This window comes from Vulpes lagopus, chromosome 20 (assembly GCF_018345385.1).
Source record: "Vulpes lagopus strain Blue_001 chromosome 20, ASM1834538v1, whole genome shotgun sequence".
In the NCBI taxonomy this organism is placed as follows: domain Eukaryota; kingdom Metazoa; phylum Chordata; class Mammalia; order Carnivora; family Canidae; genus Vulpes; species Vulpes lagopus.
In genome coordinates this window covers 27,316,698-27,332,676 of record NC_054843.1, presented here as the reverse complement: position 1 = coordinate 27,332,676, position 15,979 = coordinate 27,316,698, and the positions used below count along the sequence as shown (strand labels likewise).

The 15,979-nt window shown below is 36.1% G+C and overlaps 1 long non-coding RNA gene across 1 annotated transcript; it reads right to left on the bottom strand.

Moving 5' to 3' along the window:
* Positions 1 to 483: 483 nt before the first annotated feature.
* On the bottom strand, positions 484 to 13,491 carry LOC121479573. Its single transcript, XR_005984752.1, has 3 exons — positions 13,371 to 13,491; positions 2,873 to 2,942; positions 484 to 743 (listed from the first exon to the last, which is right to left on the bottom strand). It is a non-coding gene; the product is annotated as an uncharacterized LOC121479573 (long non-coding RNA).
* Positions 13,492 to 15,979: the final 2,488 nt, after the last annotated feature.

The following is a 15,979-nucleotide window of genomic DNA, read 5'->3' as shown; positions in this document are numbered from 1 at the left end:
TTCACCTGTGGCAGGATCTGATGCACTAGGTTATTCTTTTTGTCTGGAAGCTCCTCCCCATCCTTAACCACACTGCTCTCTGCCATGGGACACTGACCTGCATGAACTGTGACCACAAGATCTCCTGTCCTCTGCCTTCTAGTTGGGTTCTGCCAAAGGGAGTTGCCGTCAAGAGACACCTGTTGGGGAAAAGTGAGGTGGAGGTATTTATTACCCCAATGGGAATAATGGTGGTGCTGGTGATGATGATGTCTGCAGCTTCCATCAGAGCCCCACACCTTCTTCTACATCTACATATATAGCTCACTTTCTTTTGCCTTTTCAGCCTTAGAGATGGCAATACTATCTCTGCATTTCACTGTTTTTTGTTGGTTTCATTGTACCCTGTGTACAGTTTTGTAAATTACTCCATCTTTAAGCTCTCCTCAATTACTTTGCCTGAATATGCCATTTGGGACATTGCTGTACCCTGCCTGACTCTTGGTTTCTAGTTCAGTACTTTCCCTCTACACAATGCTGGGTTGAAGCATGGAGATAAGAGCATCGTTTTCAAAGGAATGGGTTTTACTCTTTATTCAAAAATGGTATTTTCTTGGAAATATTTTGATGGTTAAAAATTGACTGCAATTTCATTCTCTTTTGTGATGACATTGCAATTTCTCTGTAGAACAGGTCAGAAAAAAGATTAGAATTTTTCCTAGGTGAATTGCTGATAGAATCACATCCCCTAGTTCTTGTTCTTCCTAGGATGAAAATGAAAAGAGGTTATTCTATGTGATATTGGAGCCACAAAAAACAAGATAAACTTACAAATAAAATCCATTTTAAGAATAAACCAGAAGTTCATGAGTACAATATTTCAACTATAACATGGCATGAACAGAGGACAGGCTGAAAGAAAAAGTAAATGGAGATGAGTCTTCAATACATACTCTGTAATAGTTTTTGTTGTGTACATGTGTGTTTTGTTTTGTTTTGTTTTGTTTTGTTTTTGAAAAGTAATGAAAGCATGGGTTGGGGGAAAATTGGTGGGAAGATAGGACACGCATGCCTGGTGTTGAAGAAAAGCTATTTGTACCTAGGACATTGTAGAAATTGTTCAAGAACAGTTCAGCAATGTAAAAATATGACCCCGTAATACTGCCAAGGTCAATCAGACCCATAGTTATTGACTTACAAAGAGCTAGCACTAGAGGATATCATTGCTCAAAGCCTGCGAGAGTTTATATCCCCTATTATTAGCATTTGGAAGATATTTTTGAACCCTGAGAAATTAATTGTATAGAAACTATGACATAAAATTCATACTTTAAAAAATAATAATAAAATAATAAAATAATAAAATTCGTATTTTTTTTTTGGTGGATGATACTAATAAGTAACTCTATCATTACAGTGTATTTTCATTATTTGAATAGCAGTTATTGCTACCTGATTTTTTTTTTGTTTACATATTTATTTGGTTTGGCTTTATTTCCCTAATAGAATTTAAGCCCAATAGAAGAGACATGCTTTTTATTCCCTATTTGTTGGATAAATTAATTAAACATTGACTCCATTGTAAATAATAATTTGTAGTGAGTTACCCATTAAACTTTTAATCTATATACCTAAAAAATGAACAATTATGATGTCCATACCAGAATAAAAATAAAGAATATATTGAAGCATATGTTTATTTTTATCCTATTTATGCAAAAGAATATAACAGCTCTTTCCCCAAAAAATCTTTATATGTGTGTATTATATATTGAAAAAAATGCATGTATATAAAGAGAAAATTTTCTAGGCAAAAAAAAAATAATAATAATTTCCAAGTTGTAATGAATTTTTCCTTCCAGAGAATTAAGTTTGGGAGGCTTTACATTTTTTAGACATCTATATTATGTGATATTGTTACAAGGAATAGGCATTGCTTTTATAATTTGTAAAAACAAATAATAATAAAATTATGAGATCAAATCTTCTGATACGGTGACTTTGGAGACAACTGTTAGACCAAGTTAGAATCTGAATTTATAATGACTAATGATTTTGGTTTCTGCCTCTCCCTCTTTGTGTGTTTCTGTTACAAGAGTAATGAAATCTCTCCCAGATTTCAGCTCCTATCCCCAACCCACCCACATGATATGTTTTGCAACCACCTTTCTACTCATGACCATCCACCCTATTAAGATTTCTGTGCCCAATATTGTTTCTAGGCTGAGCCAACTTTCAGGTTGTAATAGATAGTCAATGAGGAAAGGAACAATTCTGAGGAACAAGATGAAAAAGATTGACGATAGTCGGGGGATGTAGGCTGTGGGAAAGGGGAAAGAGCTCTAAAAAGCTTTCTTTTGCTTCCCACCTTCTCCCAAAGGCAGAGCATTTCAGTGTCTCTTTATACACAGATTCAGGCAATATGTTTTAGAGCTAGAAATACTGAAGTATCAAGTATCCTCCAGCCTGAACTGGCATGTTGCCTGCTAGTCCATGAACCCTCTCATTGGATACATCCTTCTTGGAGATTGCAGGTCATAAATGTGCATGATTAATTGCATATGTTGAAACCAAAACTAATCTTGTTTCCAGAACATTCAAACTAGAGGGTGAAGCAAGATCCCAGCGAGTGACAGGAGAAATCTCTGTTAGGGAGTCTGACAGTAATGGCTGAAGAAAGATTAAGCTCATTGGGGCAGCCTGATAAACATTTCTAGTAGATAGAATAACAAAGGGATAAAACTAGATAACAGAAATTTGGTACAGATTGTGAAAGGTACCTAAAAAATTAAAAAGGGCACAGGCTATGGAACAGTGATTTAGGTAAAAGAGGAGGAATATGTAAAGCAATAGTCAAGAGGAGTTCACAACTTGGTTTCTAAATAAAATTTACCCAGTGAGAGGGGGATGCAGCAGTACTATGGTGGCTCCTCTATGTAGAGAGACTTGCGGGTATCCACTGCCTATGGGTAAGAACAAATAACTTGTTATTTCCCTCTTCTGGTTTATAAACTATAATTGCTTCCCTTGGGATTGTAACTGTGTGTATACAAAAACTTGCACCAAATTTTTTACAGAATTTCTGCCCAGAACCTAGTAAAGAGAGCCCAGTGTTGGCCTTAATTGAATCTATACACTCTTTTTTTTTTTTTTTTAAGATTTTATTTATTTTATTTTGAGAAAGAGAGTGAGTGAGCAAGAGAGCAGGGGGAGGGGCAGAGGGAGAGAAAGAGGGATAAGCAGACTCCCTACTGAGCAGGGAGCCTCACAAGGGGCTTGATCCCAGGACCCTGGGATCATAACCCAAGCCAAAGGCAGACCCTTAACCAAATAAACCAGTCAGGTTCCTGAAGGCCATACACTCTTAGGCCATACACCTCACAGTTGGTAGATCAAATATCAGAAAATATGGTTTAAAATTTGAATACCCAAAAATCTGTCTTTAGCAAATAAGATTAAATGTTCTATCTATCTATCTATCTATCTATCTATCTATCTATCTATCTATCATCTATCTATCTCTCTATCTATCCATCTATCTCTCATAGATATAACTCTTTATATTGGTGTAGCTAGTGATGTCTCTAACCAATATGAACTGCTCCACAAATCCAAATACAAAGGCAGTCACTTGGTCACTCTTTCTTCATTTTCAATTAATTGCTGTAGGACCCATATGCCTTCTTAACTGGAGGCCCTCTTTTTTCTTAAGGTTTCTCTGCCTTTTCTCTACCCACCAACTCCCTACTAGTTCAAAGATCAGCAATTCCAGCTACTGGTAAGTAGAGAGAGAAGTGGAAGGGATCATTACTCTGCTGCTGCTGCTGCTGCTGCTGCTGCTGCTGCTGCTACTTCTCACTGTTGAAGGCCACCCTACAGATTTGGAACTGTGGGTGCTACAGCTATTCTGCTTCTTCAGTTCTAAGGTTGCCCAAGGGCAATTTAGAGCTCCAGAAATTCCAGTTTCTAAATGCAAGTTAGTTCCAAGAGAGTGGGGCAGATCAATTCTGATGTGAACTAACTCCTGATCCTTCCCCTCCCCTCACCACAAACCCTTTTCCTCTTCAGACCTATACAAGGAGGAGTAACTGATCTTGACTTCTTTCTTTACACCTTTCAGATTTATCCTATGCCCACATTTCTCAGGGGAGAAACCCTCAGTGATTTAACCAAGGCGATATATCCTTTTAATGGAGGTTCCCAAGTAATTTCAAGGTACCATATCTAAATCAGGCTGATCTCTGTGACTGCAAGGTGCTTTTTCATCCTGGCTTAAATCATGAAGGCTTTGGCACTTCATTCTCTAAAGAAAAGGAAAAAATGTGAATCTTATTTCTGATTGGTCACTGCTGGGTAGAGCACCCCTGTACATATGTGGCTTCTGCTTTCAAAATTATAAATAGTGTAGCAAGGTACAAACCACTATCTTTAGATGTCTTAAAACCTCAGGGCTTCACAATTCTCTGTAAAGCAGAACTTTGTACTCATAAGGACCCTTTGGGATGCAAATGACAGAAATCCAACATCCAGCAAAGGAAAAATGAATTTATTAGTGTAGGTGAGAATGCCAACTAGGCCCAAGTGGTGTTGTCAAGGTTCTTTTTTTCTATATTTCATATCTGCCTGAGGTGTTGTTGTTTTATAAGTATTGACCTAAAGTTCTCACGATGTAGCAGGAAAAGTTATCAAGTCCAAACCATTGCAAGATATGACCCAAAAGACAGAGAACAGTTTCACTCCCAATTCTTACATATTGAGTTGGCCTGGCTTGAGTCACATATGCACCCTGTAAATCATGGTAAATGAAGAAATGAGGTTCCATGATTAGCCAAGTGTCATTATAATTTTCCTTTGGGTGGAGGCAACTCCTGATTGTCAGTGTGGGACCACCACAGAAAACATGGAAAGAGAAGAAATATTTCCTCAATGACAGAAGAAAATCTGGGTTTAAGAAGGGAGGGATGTAGTATTGGGTCTCCTTTAGCCTATTTGTTGGTGGCTGAGTTTCCAAGGTTCTATCGAGAGCCATAGTCCTGTATGTAGCTTTATCAGGCATGCAAGTACACAAAGACTCAATACAAATCTTTGACCTCATGTCCACAGGTCTGAACTGGGTCTTCTGAGCTCAGCCTACAGACTCATGTGATAAAATGTGCTGTCACAGATGTAGATTGGAATGTCAGGAATAGCTTTATTGACTTTTGTGCCAAAGCATAGGATCTGAAAAGTCATTTGTTCTGCAATCTTTTCGAAGGACAGGGGCCAGGTAATATGATCTTATACTGTGGTATTACTGGAAAGTGGTCTGAACTTCTGCTCTAGTTCCATTTTCTGCTAATATGTAATTGTGGCTGAGGGCAATTTATTTCACCTCTTTGGAACCTGGTTTTCTAATGTGTTAAGTGAAGTGGTTATGCGGGTTGATTTCCAACATTTTTTATCTCTGAGCTCTGGATTTCTCAGGTTTTAATTTTTTTCATTAGTTTCCATCTTAGACATAGGCTGGAAAAGATGACCGTGGTAAAAGATGGGCAAAAGTCATTGTTCTAGACAACTTGGAAAGGATATCTAAAAGATAATGGTAAGACAGATGGCTATCTTTTGTTTTAATTTCTGTAAAAAAGATATCAATTCCAAATGCCATTCTTTGCTGTTGAATTCTTTTTTTAATTCACTCATTTATTTTTAAGGACTATTTAAAGAAGACTTTATAGAAATCCAATGAAGCAATTTCTTTTTTTTTTTTTTAAGATTTTACATATTTATTTGAGAGAGGTGATAGAGAAAAAGAGAAAGCTCACACATGCGTGTGAGCAGGGGGTAAGGGTAGAGGGAGAAGCAGACTCCTTGCTGAGCAGGGAGCCCAAGGACTCTATCCCAGGACTCTGCAACTATGATCTGAGCTGAAGGCAGATGCTTAGCTGACTGAGCCACTCAGGCACCCTAATGAAGCAATTTCACAAGTAAATTAGAAAAAGAGACTTAACACTCATAACTAGCAAATGCAATGAGTGGGCCTTTTTTTGACCTCGGCTTGAACAAAACAGCTATAAAATATTTGTCTTGTGTAACTGTGGGAAATTTGAATGCAACTTAACTATTAAATGGTATTAATTATAATTTTCTTAAATGTGATAATATCACTATTACTGCAAATTGTGTGAAATTGGAAAACTGTTCTTATTTTCCAGTGATGTATACTTAGATATTTGTAGTTATCTGTCATGATATTACAGAAACTTGAGAAAAAAATATGTATTTTGTAGATTATATCTATATAATATGTAATTATGTGTAAATAAAATGTGACTCATGTATAAATCATATATGTGTGTGTACCATATCATATATGGTAAATATATGGTAAATATATCATATACCATAAATCATATATGTGTGTATCATATATATGTCAAATGTACCAAAATATTAGCCATGAGATCTTGATGAAGGTTCTATGCCTTTATTATTAGTATATTTCATATATTAATATCTCAGCTTTTCTGTAAGCTGGAATACTTAAAAAAAATCCTAATTGGAGCCAATGATTATCCTTTAATATTTCAAGCTGTGCTCACCTTACATCTTTATTTCAAATACAGTTCAAGTTTTTACTTTTCCCAGTTGAAATATCATTTAAATGTTTTTAAGTCACCTAAAATATGGCACCTGGATTTTCAACTTTAGCAACTATAGCAATATGGATTTCCAACTTTAGCAAAGTAGCAACCTATTTTCTATGAAGTTAGGCCTTAAACACCTGAATGCTTGTAACTTTTGCCAATTGTATAGAGGAGGCTGAATGATATAGTGGTTATGCATTTAGATTCTGAAGCCAGTTGTCTGGTTTGGAATGTTCCTGGCCTTTCACTAATCACCTGAATGACCTTGAGTAGGTTACTTAACACCCAGTACATCAGTTTCCCCAGCTGTAAAAATGGGGCAAATATTATTACCCATATGATGGGATCCTTTTGAGGATTAGACAGAAAAGGTCAATGTCAATATTTAAGGGAAAAAAATACCTTTGCATTTCAGCTGATAAAATTTGTTCAAGAGATGTATCCTGCCCTAGTGTGAACAGCATTGAGATAGAGGGATTTTTAAAAACAGAAAAAGTAGCATAGCACTGTGGCATCTCTTCCATTTTAGTTAAATTCCCCGTATCAAGTGGTTTAGTTAAGGTTTTCCCAAAATGTTAGAAAACTAGTATCTGAGAAAAATAAATTTCTCAAGAATCTCTAAAAATAACTACATTTTCCCAACAACTTCAGGCTGGAAATATATTTGATAGATGCTTCATAGTACTTGGCAGACATATTAAAAATGATGGCGTGGTTGGTGTTACAAAATATCCCGCAATCATTTATAACTAAATAAGACTCCATTAGCTTATGTACTATTATAAGTGCTTAAAAATTAAGGATTTGATCTCTTTCAAAGGTGAATTTCTATGACCTTGTTAAATTAAATATTACCCAAGAATATGAACAAAGAAATTATTTTCAATGGAGATACACAAATATCCTTTTTCTTACTAGACTTTATTATGAAAATCCAATAATATTCAAATTTCTTTCTTTGTAGAGACTACCAAAGACTTGGGTTTCATGTTTGTGGTAAATTTTTATGATATGGGCATTTTAACAAAGGTAAATCTTTCCTTCTTAAGAAGGTAAGTAGTGGATGACATCTTTACAGAGATTTCCCAGAGGGAGGCCTTAGAGTCTCTGCCATGCCAGATACAACCCTTTGCCCAACACAAAGAGCCATTTAAAATAATCTGTGTAGTTAAAATTATTCTCTTTTTAGAATCCACGTAAAGAAATTCTTCAGTGCCTTAGAACAACTGCAGGAAGCTAATATCTAGACCTCTTAATCAAACTTCAGTTGAAGGGATGCCTGGGTACCTCAGTGGTTGAGTGTTTGCTTTTGCTCAGGGCATGATCGATCCTAAAGTCCCAGGATTAAGTCCCATATCAGGCTCCACGCATGGAGTGGAGCCTGCTTCTCCCTCTGCCTATGTCTCTGCCTCTCTTTCTGTGTCTCTCATGAATAAAGAAATAAAATCTTTAAAAAAAAAAATAAACTTAAATCGGGAAAATTTTTCCTCTCGGAGCTGTTGGTATCCTTTTGGAAACAAGATCATTTTGGTTCAAGTCTTGTTATTGCCTTTGCGAACAAATCCTTGGGAGGGAGGGAGGGAGACACAAAATAGAAGCTGATTATTAAGTCTCAGTTGGAGAAGAAATGGATTCTAGACTCCTGTTGGCCCCAGGGATTCTATATCTGGGGTGAAGGGGACAACATGGTATCACTCACCTTTGGTAAGTCTTGATTCCATCTTCAAAACTGTCAACATGAACATCAAAATGCGAACCAGAGCTTCCTTGTACATGAAAGTCATTTTGATAATGTGATTAATAAGTCTTCACCATTTCCAACTAGCACTATCACTTTCTTCTACCCATGTTTAAGTTTGTAATTTTCTGCCCATGTTTTAGTACTAAGAAGAGTACCCAAACCTTGTAAAATATCTATCCAACACTGCATGTAGAGTAGCTGGAGGACACAGGAATTCCTCCAAATTTTTGGGTATTTTGTCCTCCGCTTTTCAGCTCCTTATGGTATCAGGAACCATCACTATACTGTATCTACATATTTATTAGAAAAATCCCCAATATTCATAGACTTACATGGTTATAAACAATTATTATTATTATTATTATTATTATTATTATTATTATTATCAGATTTTAAATTTGTGCCCCATACTCAATTTTTTTAGGTTCATTTGTTCTTCATAAATATGTTTGTAATTATCTTTGACCATATCCCTCCATTCTGGCCCCACCTGGAGACCAAGCAAATTTGCAAACTTAATGAAAATGTGAAACAGCATGGTTCTGGATCACCCCTTACATGTGGCTGTCTGTTCCTGTGATTCAGATTCTCCTAAGCATTCAGCTAGTGGTCTAAGAGCCCCCAGAGGAGAGTGACTGCTTCCTATACTTCCCAGTAGTGAAACAGGCAAATTTGGACACAGCAGCTGTCTGTTCCTGGAGATAGCTGGAAGTAACCATGTCTGATAAGATCAGCTATCAGAGGCAGGGTGGCACTGTTGTGTGTAAATAGGATGCTATCTCTGAGACTCTGAGACAGTGACACAAACAGCTCTGGGCTCAACGTGTCCCCTAAATAGCAATGAAGACACTTCCCATCTAATCTTCCCCAAGTAGAATAAGAATCAAGACTTTTAGGGCTGAAAACCCTGTTGGAGATCATGTCACAACACTCTTGTTTTACAGATTAAGAAACAACAACAAAAACTTAAAACCAGGGGAGATATGGAGATAGGTGATATCTGTAATTGTCACATATGACTGGATGGATATATAACTAAGCCCTTTTGGGATGTATCATTCTTTTGTGAATAAGCTAGTACATTTTGGACTTCCAAAGAGCTAATTCTACACATCAACAAATTTCATACAAGTTAACCTTAGACATAAGAGGTCTTGGATCCACCCTCAATCCAAATATACCCTCAGCATGAGTGACATCACCAGCTATGTGGTTATTCCATGCTAGCCTTTGGGATGAGGCACTGAAGCTACAAAGCTGAAAGGCACAATGATCTAAAGATATTCAGTCTGGTGTCAGAAACAGATATATAAGTAAATAATTAAAAACCATTCAACAAGACCCATTTACGAGATTTATGGAAAATGTAATATTAGCATATAAGTAGAAAATCAATGAAGGTAGAACAGAAAAACTCATATTTAAACCTCTGTAGTAACTTTGAATTCTGGACAAGGGAATAAGAAAGGTGAAATGAGGGTATAGAAGAGGTGGTGCAGACAGAAAATTTCAGGCAGGAAGTAAAAACGTTTTATTTAATGTGAGTCAGCATCAAAGAGTCATCTTAGCAAAACAATGAAGAATGTATTAGTTTTCTCTCTGATTCTTTTATGTCGCTAAAATTTGTATAAACAAACTCTGTTATAAGGGTCTCATTTGGAGCAATATGCATGAACTTCATGACTTTTCCTTCATGACTTCATTTTAAAGACCCTTCTATTTTATTACTTGGTTTGTATTTGTGTTCTGTTTAACTGAAGTTGTCAGAAATATGATCCTAGAATGGACAAGAAGCATTGTGGGTTAAAGATGACCAAACAAGGAATGGCTGATGTTAATTCTTAAACTAGAGAGGACGTTTGGAAATTGAAAAATCATAAAAATAATCCAGAAAGACTGTTACTGTGACTTCAAATTAAAAGTAAACAAACAAGACATTCACAAAAAATAAAATAGGAAATCCTAAAGCACAGACTTTCAAAGTTCAAGTTTTTATAAGTCAAGAAAACCAAAATAAAGATAGTCAGATATCATTGTTTGACTAGAAATTGACTGGGCTTTAAGAAACAATAAGGTAAAGGAAAATAGATACTTCCATTTATTTCTGAGGGAATAAAAATTGTGAAATTCATATGACTACCCTGGAAGATAATTTCTCTGTTCCTCTCTGTCTCTCTCCCTCTACACACATACACACAGATACATGCACATATTATGTTTACATATATTTTAAAATAAAATATGTATTATATAAGCATATACATTCTGTTAAACTACCTTAAATTTTATAAGCCCACAGACCACAGAAGGTAATATGTATGCATCTAGACTATGATATAAAGATGTTTATGGCAGAGATGTTTACTTAAACCACAAAATGGAATAAATCTAAATATTTAATAATAAGATATGCTTCAACAATCTTGATATGTCCATATAATGGAATACTATATATAGTCATTAAAAAAGATGTTCTTTTGGAAACCATAAGGATTAAAATAGTAGACATAAAGTACTTAAAACAGTGCCTGATACCTAATAAAAACTCATTCAACATTAATTTTTTCATCATCAGGAGCAACAGCAGCATTATTACTAGTATATCCTAAGACACAGATGTTCCTATATGTAAAATGAAAAACAGTTACAAAACACTATGCAAATTATGACATCACTTCAAAAATATTTATACACATGCATATATACATATATATGTATATATCTATAAATCTATGTTTTATATATGTGCTTAGCAAAAAGATGAAGAGTGTATTAGTTTGCTAGGGCTGCCATATAAAGTGCCACAGACCGGTGGCTTAAATGACAGAAGTTTATTGTCTCACAGTTCTGGAGACAAGAGATCCAAAATCAAGGTATGAGAAAATCAGTTCCTCATGAGGAATTGGAGGGAAGAATCTGTTGCAGGTCTCTCTCATAGGCTTGTAGATGGTGTCTTCCCTCTAGGTCTCCTCACATTGTCTTCCTTCTCTGTATGGTAGGTCTCAGTATTGAAATTTCCCCTTTTCATAAGGATACCAACCATGTTGGATGAGGGCCACTCTAATACCCTCGCTTTAACTTGATTATCTCTGTAAAGACTAACTCAAATGGGTGAAGGTCCTCAGGTACCAGCGGTTAGGACTTCAACATTTGAATTGAAGGGAGGGGACACATTTCAATTTATAATAGAAAGTATGTATTAGTAATTTTGGAATTAGAGTTGACATTTATTTTACTCTTTTTGCTTATCTCTTATTTTCTACAATGGACTATGACTAATAACATTTTTAAATGTTATTCTTTTTTAATTCCATGCCTCAGAAAGCTCTATAGCCTGTTTAGGCTTTAAGTGAAAACACTTTTAATTCCTCCCATAGTTCTCCATTTAAGTATCACCTCCATTTCAACTGTTTAAGACTAAACATAGGACTTTCTAAAGAACACTAATGTTCTCACTGCAAAGGAGAGGTTAGGGGATTGAAACTGGATATTCAGATTGTAGGTGCTATGTATAATACCTGTGCTATAGAGTTCCAGGTTATTATTTTCCCTTGGAGTTTTTGTTTCAATGTGAATTCCTGAATTGTATTGACTTAGGATAAAATAGAATTATTATGTAGCTTTCGGGTACTGTCATTTTGGAGGAATGGTACTCCTTTGCCAGTTTCAGAGCTTGTCAAATCTAAAACTGGCATTGTACATTTTTCTTCAATGGTGCATGGCTAATAAATAGAAATCCTGAGTATTGAAAAAGTCATAACAGGGGTAAAGCATGTTTTATGTAATAAATAGGCTTCCGAGTAATCATCATTATATAAAATAGATTAGACTTAAATGCAATAGAATAACTTATACTTTTGCAAAATCAAGAATAAATTTGTAAAGCAACAAAGTGATGATTCATTTTTATATTGAAAGTTATTACTAAACTGGACTTTTCTGAAGTCAAAGGGCTGCCTCGCTTGTAACCATAAAATTGGTGAAATTAAGATATGCTTCACAAAGAAGAAAAGTCAACATAAGAAAAGCTTACACAAAAATTGTTTTGAAATCTATTGTTTGAAAGTGCTAGTCATTTCACTTTAAGCTCCGTAGCTCATGCATGGGTGAGATACTCTGTAAAATTAATTCATTGCCTGTAGTTAATGTATATCATCGACATACTATGTTCAGTGGCTTATATGGCTAATGCTTTACCAGCCATAATTACTGATCCAATTTCATCAAATAAATCAGATACAAAAAAAAAAAAATCAAGTTCTTTACTAATATTCCTGGTGCTATAGAATTTTTAAAAAATTAGTGAAGCAGGTTTGGTGGCTAATATATTGGAGGATGAGAAAATTACTCATTATGTTAAGTAATGTCTTATATCAGCATGTAAATAGCTTTAGTGATTGCTTGGAAAGAAAACTACTCCAAAGAGAAAATTAATGTATCTGATTTGTTTATTTATTCATCTAATTTAGGGCCGAAAGATTTTTGGACTGATTCTAGATATGAAAATGTGTCACTAAAATTTATTAGAGCACAGAGCTAGGGACCTTACCTATTTATAAGTATAGATTTAAATAGTTACATGCTTGGCTATCTCTGGTAAGTTAAATCAGATAAGAGATTTAATGTATAATTTTTCCTTGTATGTTAGAAGAAAGTCTACCCACCTCTCTGTTTCTGTTAGTTGTAGCTTGGATAGGAAATTAAAAGTTAATTTTGTCTTTGTCCTTTTGTCTTTTTCTTATCAGTAGTGCCTGGGAGGCATGGTAAAGTATGCTGAAAGTGACCTTCGGTTTATTCATATCCTCTTGACACAAATGAGCCAGGCACTTGTAATTTTCATTAGTAGCCACAAGAAGAGCTTCTCTCAGTAGGAAATATACAACATTCACAAATATATAGGTATTTTATATATCTCATGAGTGATGGCTTAAAAAAGGTTGAAGGTAAAGAATCAATAGAAAAGATGATGTGTGAAGGAGAGAAAATTATAGCTTAACTGCCACCATGCAGAGAGTGACGTGATTTACCCAAGGTTAGAAGCAGAACTTCTCTTTACGGGTACAGTCAAAACTTGAACCCAGAGGTCCAGGCTTCTGGTGCAGAATACCTTCCCCAATTCCATCCTGCCTAAGGCAATGGAAAAGCAAATGAACTTCCCTTCTCAAATGAGGCAAGATAACTGATTTTGGCGCTACATAGCCACATGTCAGCATATCATGTTGTTTCTTTACCTCTGCCCTATTCATATTTTTGTCTCTCTCAACTGAAGTCAGAAGGCACAGCTTGTAAGGACACAAAGTGGCCCTATGTCAACTTTCCCCCTGTAAATTATTTTTATGAGCATACCAACCAAGGGCATATCTAAAACACATGATTGCTTTTGGCATCTAACCAATCCTTCTCTCCCCCCCCATCCTCCCATCACCATTTTATGGGTAAATAAAGACTTTTTCTGGTCATTCTTCTCAGATGGGATCCTTGAAACTACTGTAATATATAATGTTAATATATCAACTAGCAAAGAAAAAAAAATAAGTAGCCTGATGAAAGTAGGCATCTGGGAGTTCAGGCTTCTGAAATCTACTTCCATTTCTTAGAAATATGGAACACGTGACTTCAGGCTATTCCTGCATCACTTTTCACACCCCAGTAAAAAGCTGATTTTAGAAGAGTGTCCTGTTTAAAAGTCACTACACTAAAAATGTTCCAACTACAAGTTTTTTGCATCTAAGGCTGAACAGATAGGTAGGGCTGCAAATGACTTTGTTGGGTGTTTGATGAAAAGTGCTATGTAAAGATCTTAACCTGGATTTCCTGAGTAACCACTATGTGTTCAGTAAACACAGTGCAGGGCATCTGAATTCAGCAAAGGACACAGAGCTGTAGTCTGTGCCCTTGGGAGCCTTCTTTATAAACATACCAGAGCAGAGATACTGACCTCATGCTTCCCAGGGAACATCTTCACTGGGTTGTCCTGAAGTCACCTCAAACTCAACACATCCAAAATAGAACACAGACCTTCTCACACATTCATGGGGTCACATAATTCCTCCATTTGCTGAGACTAGAAGTTCCACTTTCATGCCAATGACCAATTGTTTCTGGATATTCCCATCTATATCTATACCTTCCATCTCTCTCACAACATCACTAGCCTGGTGAAGTTTGGAATCATCCATTGCTCTGATTTTTGTTATGACTTCACAGATGGTCTCTGCAAATGCAGATTCTCCCTCAACAGCCTACCTTGTGTGTTGTTAAAGGGATAGCTTCCTAAAACACTCATATGTTTTTTTTTTTTTTATTTTTATTTTTATTATTTTTTTTTTTTAATTTTTATTTATTTATGATAGTCACAGAGAGAGAAAGAGAGGCAGAGACACAGGCAGAGGGAGAAGCAGGCTCCATGCACCGGGAGCCTGATGTGGGATTCGATCCCGGGTCTCCAGGATCGCGCCCTGGGCCAAAGGCAGGCGCCAAACCGCTGCGCCACCCAGGGATCCCAAAACACTCATATGTTATACATAAAGCACTCATATGTTACTTCCTCCAAACTTTCATGGGTTCCTTTGCTGCCTACAAAATAACTTCCAACATTCTTAGTCTTGTAAGCAAAGCCCTTTCATAATTGGGGCCCAGCATGCCTCTTACAGGCTCATCTGGGACTAGATCACTAAGGATATAAGTCAGTTTCATCCAAATATGTGCTATGTTATTCTGCCCCCCTAATCTCTTCTCATACTCTTCCCCTAAAAAATTCTCTTCCCATTTGAACTACCTTTTAATATCCTACCAAACTTTTATATCCAGGAAATCCCTGTATCCAGGGATACAGGTTAATTGTCAACATCTGGGCTACTTTTGGCCAACCCAATATGGACTCCTAGCAGTGCCCCTTATTCACATATACAATCAAATCATAAAACATATAGAGATGAAGAATATGCTATGGGAATGGTTGGCTGGATATCAACAGGCAAGATTACATTACAGTGTGATATGTACTGAAGACACAATCACACTATAAATATGACCCATGCATCAGTTGTATGACAGAGAAAATCACAAAAATATCTATCACTATAAGCAGAAATGAGAATTAAGGAAGTTGGCAGGGGTGGGGGAACAGGGAAGGTGTAGACAGTGAATGGAAGGTCTTCAGCGGCCATCTTTGTTTCACTATTAACCTAAGGGGGCATTTGTCATAATAGTTTTGTTTCACTACTCACAACTCAAACCGCTGTATAGGAAGATTACACTTAGTCAACTAAACTGTCTTATACTTCATATTGTTTCTTTCAAATATATTTATCAAAGTGCATTTTAAGGGAGGGGTGGGAAAAGCCAGTTACACAAGAAAATCTATCCTCTGCCCGACTGAAGAAATTGTTCAAACAAAGTGCATTCTTTCATAAGCACTGCTTCCTGACGTAGACAGGGTCAGTATGGGCTGAGGTTATTAGTTATGTAATCTCCAGTTCCTCAAATGGCAGTTTTGATTTGAACACATGGTTTCAATTAGTTACTTCAGTTTTTGCCTCTAGATGAACTGCATTTTTAGAATTAAGAGGGCCTCAGACAATCATAGCATTTTAGAGTCACTCTTAATTTCACAAAGGTATATGCCTGATCCCTG